Source organism: Mobula birostris, chromosome 21 (genome assembly GCF_030028105.1).
Source record: "Mobula birostris isolate sMobBir1 chromosome 21, sMobBir1.hap1, whole genome shotgun sequence".
Classification (NCBI taxonomy): Eukaryota; Metazoa; Chordata; class Chondrichthyes; order Myliobatiformes; family Myliobatidae; genus Mobula; species Mobula birostris.
In genome coordinates, this window is record NC_092390.1 from 22,331,594 (window position 1) to 22,338,824 (window position 7,231).

The 7,231-nt window shown below is 42.9% G+C and overlaps 1 long non-coding RNA gene and 1 pseudogene across 1 annotated transcript; one reads left to right on the plus strand and one right to left on the minus strand.

Moving 5' to 3' along the window:
* Positions 1-321: 321 nt before the first annotated feature.
* On the minus strand, positions 322-3,800 carry LOC140185907 (cytochrome c oxidase subunit 5B, mitochondrial-like; annotated as a pseudogene).
* On the plus strand, positions 3,088-4,538 carry LOC140185908 (uncharacterized). Its single transcript, XR_011882748.1, has 3 exons — positions 3,088-3,201; positions 4,074-4,302; positions 4,445-4,538. It is a non-coding gene; the product is annotated as an uncharacterized lncRNA (long non-coding RNA).
* Positions 4,539-7,231: the final 2,693 nt, after the last annotated feature.

Genomic DNA, 7,231 nt, shown 5'->3' on the forward strand with positions numbered 1-7,231 from the left:
CCCAGCTCCCAGTAAAACCCCTCCCATTTACCCCTTCCTATTTCCCCATTGCCCTACAACTTATTCTCCCTCACACACCTATTAACTCCTCTTTGGTTCTTTTTGCTACGTAAAAAATATGGCAATTGAAAATAGTCAATTGAGAGAATGGGCCAAATCCATACTGATGAAGGATTTAACAGGGGTCTTTAGAACGGAACAAAGAGCTATGGCACTTTGCCACGTTTGGTCACTAGATTCCGTAATCAGTATAACAGCACGCACATCATCTGCTCCCCCAGTATTCTGGGTTACTTAAATCTGAACTATATAAATAACGACTTTACACAAATAATTAATTTTATTTTGTGATGCAAATCTTCCACATCAACCAAAATAGTAGACAAGCTACTTGACTATTGTTAGAAGGCTAATGAGGAAGTTCATGATGTTCGAGCTTATAGTATGACCCACAGGATGGACAACGCTGGGGCTTTCCTGAATGCACCCAGAACCAGACAATTGCAGTGTTGTCCTCTTCACCTGCAATTAAGACAAACTAAGTAAATCTCAACTTCAGTAACTGTTGGAAGCATTGAAGTGAATAAGTGCACAATTAGGCAAGTTTATACATAAAAGACTTGGTAGACAGCACAGGATCAGAGATTGTGCATGCAAGTAAATACAAACACTCTAATATTAGTTCTACAACCCGTAATTGTTCTTTGATTGTAGTCAATATGATATTTACTGATCACTCATCATTACATTAAGATCCCCTTACTATTACTGAACCACCTGGAGATCCCACCTAAGCTGAACTGTCAGATGCTAATTGATATTGCTCAGACATGCATGCCACCCTTAAAGACTAACCCAGATGATTTAAATAGGTTGAGATGTTTTCTTTCCAGGTATGGCATAAGAGACTCAGAAATGATGGTGCTGTAGCTACTGAACATGCTTATGAAATCCTGTGCGCAAAGAAAGTGAAGCAATTTGAAGGATATTGACAGGATAGTCCCAGGATTATGCCAAAGATCAGTTCCAGGAATTGGATCAGAAGGATAAAATGGAGGGAGAAGGGAGTTAAATCAAATGTTGCTACCAATATTGGGGAAAAAAAGGGGTTCAGCTGATTCTGTGAAAGCTGCACATACATGCCAATAAAATTGATGGAAGGGACCCAGCAGAGAACACCCTGAGGTTTCTCACATTTAACCCCATCAGCTGTACTGAGAACAAAAAATAAAAGTAGACTATGCAACTCACATCTTCTGACGATGGATCACGTATCTTCAATGATCCAATTACCAAGTACACATATATAGGATTCAGTTTCACAAATTACCATGACAAGAAGTAAATCTTAAAATGAGTTATTGGGTGAATATTGTTATAGTTAAAGCACTATTGCACCCAGAAAGAATTCTAAAATCTCCAACTTACAAATGCAACCAACAATCCTCTTCTCAGTGATTGAAGGAACGATGTGAGGATCATCCTTAGTACCCGCATACTCCTTGGGCTTGAGAATACTGTAGGGGTCCTGTAAAATAATTACAATTGGAAAGTTCAAGGAAATAGAGAAACAAAATAAATATATACATTGTAGTGTGTGGCTGTGGCTCAGACTTTTTTTTAAACTTTGTCCTAGATTAGATCATCCGTACTCTGTATCATTTCCATGCAAGAATCCTAACTCCTCACAGCATCAAGCATGCCTGACTTAGCTTTTGTTGCCACAAGAAAATAAATTCCACTTGGCAATTTCCAGCTCTGGACTCATCCTGTGAATATAGTCCTAATTCTAAAAAAAGCACAGTGTCATATTTCTATCATGCCAGATCCTGTGCTTTGTACAATCTGGTCTCAATGTATACAGAGTTAATCTTCCTTTTCTTCTCATTCTTCATATGAGATTTCATATGCTTGCTTTCAATTTTATGAGACTCTCATATCATTTGTCCCAAAATATCTTTCAACATTAAAAAAGGAAATTGTTAAGTAGAAACACAGGAAGTAAGACCAGGAATAGACGAGGCAGCCCACCAAACTCATTCTAATATCGATACTGAACTTCTTCTTTGCCTTTTTGCCCATGTCCCTTATCCCTCAAAAAATCCAGTGCTCTCAGCTTTAAATAGGCTCAATGGTTAGCACCCGAAGTTATAAAATTTCAAAAGCACAATCCTCTGATGAAATATTTCTTCAGTCAATACTTACCATGAAACCACAAGCATTGGTACCGCAATCCCATGAAAGAAATAGCCCTTCAACATCTATCCTGTGAAGGCTGCCACAAATCTAATCTCCTTACCTCAGATCCTATACTCTATTCAAGATCAAATAGGCACAATGAACAGATTGATATTTTCTATAAGCAAAGTCTTCTTTGGATTGGGAGGAAATGTGGATTCAATTGCACAGTTTATTAATTTTTAAAACAGTAATTCAATTTAAAATTCAGAGTGGGAATAAAGTACTTCGATTTAATTTGAACATCTGATGGTCTGTTTTGAACTGTTTGACATTATTTCATTTCTGGATTTGTTTTACTTAATTAAACAAGATGAATACACATACCAACACACATAAAAGTTGCTAGTGAATGCAGCAGGCCAGGCAGCATCTCTAGGAAGAGGTACAGTCGACGCTTTGGGCCGAGACCCTTCGTTCTTCGCCTGAAACGTCGACTGTACCTCTTCCTAGAGATGCTGCTTGGCCTGCTGCGTTCACCAGCAACTTTTATGTGTGTTGCTTGAAATTCCAGCATCTGCAGATTTCCTCGTGTTTGCGTGAATACACATACCATCCCTTTTTTCATTGCTTGCAGCGTCTTTCGTTCAAGTCCAGTGGACTGCTCGTCATCTGTTGGAATACCTAAAGGAAGAAATTGAAATGATTTGCTGTAATAGTTTTCCACGCAAAACTTAGCTTTTAGTGAACGGTCCTAGTTCGTAATTTTCCCCAGGTTCCACGAATACAACTCTCTATTACCAGCACTAGAAAAACCATGCTGCCTAGTTAATTGTAAAACAAGTTTAACTCTCTTGGTCCTCCTCAAGGTCGTGAAAGCCGGCTGCATCGACCAGTGAAGTTAATTTTTCAACCTGCGATATTCCAGTGCGATTCTCAATGGAGGTCAAAGCAAGCCAGAAAAATAGCTGATTCTTTGCTTAATGCGTTCACCACTTCAAGCACGTTAAATGCATATTTCAGGTAGTTAGAATCAAACTGTAAATATTTACTTAAGTAAAAAAAAACAAAGTTACACATTACATTGCAGCCAGAAGCACTGCCAATGAAACCAAAGTTGTTCTTTGGCAGAGCGCTTACACCACCCGTCGAGACTTTCTCTGACTTTACCGTTCCGCTGTGCCTTTTAAATGCAATTAATGAACCCTGCTTGTCCCTGACCTCCAGGGTTTGGGACATGTCCGGCCGCAGAGCCAGCACTGATCTTGAAGTACGGGGCAGGAACCCGCTGCACACTCAACACGGGGCCGAGAGTCGATGCGATCGAAGGCGACGGCACCGGGGAGCTCTGCCGTGGCGATGGCTGAGTCTCCCCTCCGGCCGGCGGACAAGGTCACACGGACGTGGCGTCCCTCGGTCCGGACAAACCGTAAACGGGCCATAGCCCGGAGCCGGACGCAGCTGCTTTACCTGTCAGTGCCATGGACCTAACCAGTGTCTGTGCGGCAGGACGTCCCGCAGCCGCCAGGCATCCGAAGCCGCTTCGCACAACCAGTCGCAACGCCATCCCAGCGCCGAATGGCAGCCGACCGCCCGGGCGTCCTTGCTGCCGATTGACAGCGAGTAGAGACCAATCCGCTGGGGGGCGGGGGCCGCGTCTTGCGCCTGGAGGCAGGCCATTCAACCCCTTTATGATTACTGTAATTCGACCCTTCTATCTGCTTAATAACAAGCTGTTATTACAACTTGTTTTGTTCTCATTCGATCCATCAAACCCATATGAGAATATCACCACCAACTCTCCCTCTGAAGCTCTGCCATGTGCTTCAAGTAGGGCACATTCTAATGGTTTTGAAAACCACGACTGATTCTCCTTCCTCTCTCTCGCCTTTCAGACGATGCATTCGAGATCATAACTCCTTACCCTGGGACCACAGGGTCAGGTGTACCCTTTTCGAAGACATTTATGGATGAACGACTGTGCCTATGTGGCAGTGCCCCTGTAGATGGTGGTGCAGTCTCTCGGTTCCATCCCGACCCGCGTTACCCGTGTCTTCACTGTGACTGCAGTTCCACACCCCGGTTCAGATGCTCTTACATCGTACAGCTAGTGTATACAAATTGGTAGGTAGATTGGTTGCTGTGAAATTACCCCTAATGTTGATGAGTTGTACTATTAACTTCAAACTTTCTGCATAATCACTCAAAGAGTTGAACTGCATGTGCATGCAACGAGAGCTGAATAACTCACCTCCTTCTACCTTAGGCCACAAACCACTTTCTGGAGGTCCAAGACGCCGACTTCTACAAAGAAGGGATCCGTATGCTCCACGACCGCTGGACTAAGGGTGTAAGTGTAGGAGGGGACTATGTTGAAAAATAAATGTGCTAGGTTTTCTAAAACTACGTCTACCTTAGGCCACGAACTTATCAATCACCCCTGGTATTTCTTTTTGTAAATAGTCTTGACTCCATTGTGATGCAGGTCTAAACCCAAACCATCAGAATTACTGGCTTTAGTTTATTATTGTCACATTTACTGAGAGAGCGAAACTCCTTTTTGCAACCCTTTCATAGAGGTCATTTCAAAATGTAAGTATTTGAGTACAAGAGAAAAGCAGTAGCAGACTGCAGAATATAGAATTATTGTTGGTTATAGGAAAAACACAGAGCAGTAGACAATAAGATGGATGGGCCACGATTAAATAGATTGTGAGGACAAGAATTCATCTTTAATGTAAAGAGGTTGGTTTAAGAGTCTTAGAAAAGTGGGATAGAAGCTCTCCTTGAACCTAGTGGTGAGAGTTTTCTAGCCTTTGCATCTTATAAGTAATGAAAGAGGGAGGGGGAAAGAGAATGCCCAGGGTGGGAGAGTTCTTTGATTATGCTGGCTGTTTTTCTGAGGGAAAACTGAGTCCATGGAGTGGAGGCTAGTTTTCATGATGGACTGAGCAGTGTCTGCTGCAATTCATTGTGACCTTGGGCAGAGCAATTGTTAGATCAATCTGTTATGTATCTGACTGGGATGCTTTCAATTGTGTGCCTATAAAAACTGATGTCAATATGGACACATCAAATTTCCTTCTGAGGAAATAGAGGCACTGTTGTGCTTTCTTGGCTATAGTGTCTGTGTTTCAATAAGCTATGGTATTGATACATAGAAGCTTGCTCTCAGCACAGGAATACACACAGGGATATATACTCCACCCCTCAACCATTCCTCTACCTTCACAGATGCTGCTTGAACCATTGAGTTCTTCCAGTAGTTTGATTATGTTTGTGTTTTGAATTTGCGTTCTTTGGTGAACCCTTCACTGATGGGAATACTTACTCCTTAAGTTAATTTGTCTATACTGCTCATGATTTTGAATAATTAATTAAACCTCTACTCAGCTTTCGATGTTGAAAGAAGATCCCTTGCATGTCTTTATTACTGAAGAGCCCTATTTTTGGATAACTAGTAAATAGAACATAGAACATAGAATAGTACAGCACAGTACAGGCCCTTCGGCCCACAATGTTGTGCCAACCCTTACACCCTGCCTCCCATAAAACCCCCCACCTTAAATTGCTCCATATACCTGTCTAGTAGTCTCTTAAATTTCACTAGTGTATCTGCCTCCACCACTGACTCAGGCAGTGCATTCCACGCACCAACCACTCTCTGAGTAAAACACCTTCCTCTAATATCCCCCTTGAACTTCCCACCGCTTACCTTAAAGCCATGTCCTCTTGTATTGAGCAGTGGTGCCCTGGGGAAGAGGCGCTGGCTGTCCACTCTATCTATTCCTCTTATTATCTTGTACACCTCTATCATGTCTCCTCTCATTCTCCTTCGCTCCAGAGAGTAAAGCCCTAGCTCCCTTAATGTCTGATCATAATGCATATTCTCTAAACCAGGCAGTATCCTGGCAAATCTCCTCTGCACCCTTTCCAATGCTACCACATCCTTCCTATAGTGAGGAGACCAGAACTGGATACAGTAATCCAAGTGTGGCCTAACCAGAGTTTTATAGAGCTGCATCATTACCTCGCGACTCTTAAACTCTATCCCTCGACTTATGAAGGCTACATCCCATAAGCTTTCTTCACTACCCTATCTACCTGTGAGGCAATTTTCAGGGATCTGTGGACATGTACCCCCAGATCCCTCTGCTCCTCCACACTACCAAGTATCCTACCATTTACTTTGTACTCTGCCTTGGAGTTTGTCCTGCCAAAGTGTACCACCTCACACTTCTCTGGGTTGAACTCCATCTGCCACTTCTCAGCCCACTTCTGCAGCCTATCAATGTCTCTCTGCAATCTTTGACAATCCTCTACACTATCTACAACACCACCAACCTTTATGTCGTCTGCAAACTTGCCAACCCACCCTTCTACCCCCACATCCAGGTCGTTAATAAAAATCATCACTGCATTCTCCGTGAAGGCCTTCACGTCCTTGCCACTGCACATTGTGCACGATGAAGGCAATGACTAGATCAAGCATATATCCTTCTGAACCAAGGGTACTGAGGGAAGTGACTCATCAAGTCCTTGCCTTTTTATTAGTACCACCACACACCCCCCTCCCCTGTAAATGATTGCTTCTCACGTGTATTACACTAGGGATAGTTAACAATAGCCAATTAATCTACCAACACATCTTTGCGATGTGGGAATATCTGGACATCTGGAGGAAGCCTACAAGTTCCACAGTACTTACAAACTTATCACAGACAGATCACAAGTTGCAATTGCACCCTCAGCCCTGGAACTGAGAGACGAGCACTAACCTTTGTTCCACTGAGCCATTCGTTTTCCCTTTCTACTCATTTACTTACGCCGTGTGGGTTAGCAGGTTAATTGGTCACACGGGTGTAATTGGGACGCATGGGCTCGTTGGACCGGAAGGGCCTGTTAGATTATTAGATTATTAGATTGTGCTGTATCCAGTTAAGTACTGTTAACTAAATGAACAACCTGAAACCTACCGAGGCTTTGAACTCAGACAGTTAAGCCAAACAAAGCCACAGTTCGGTGTGACACTATTGCAGCTCGGGGCAGCGGA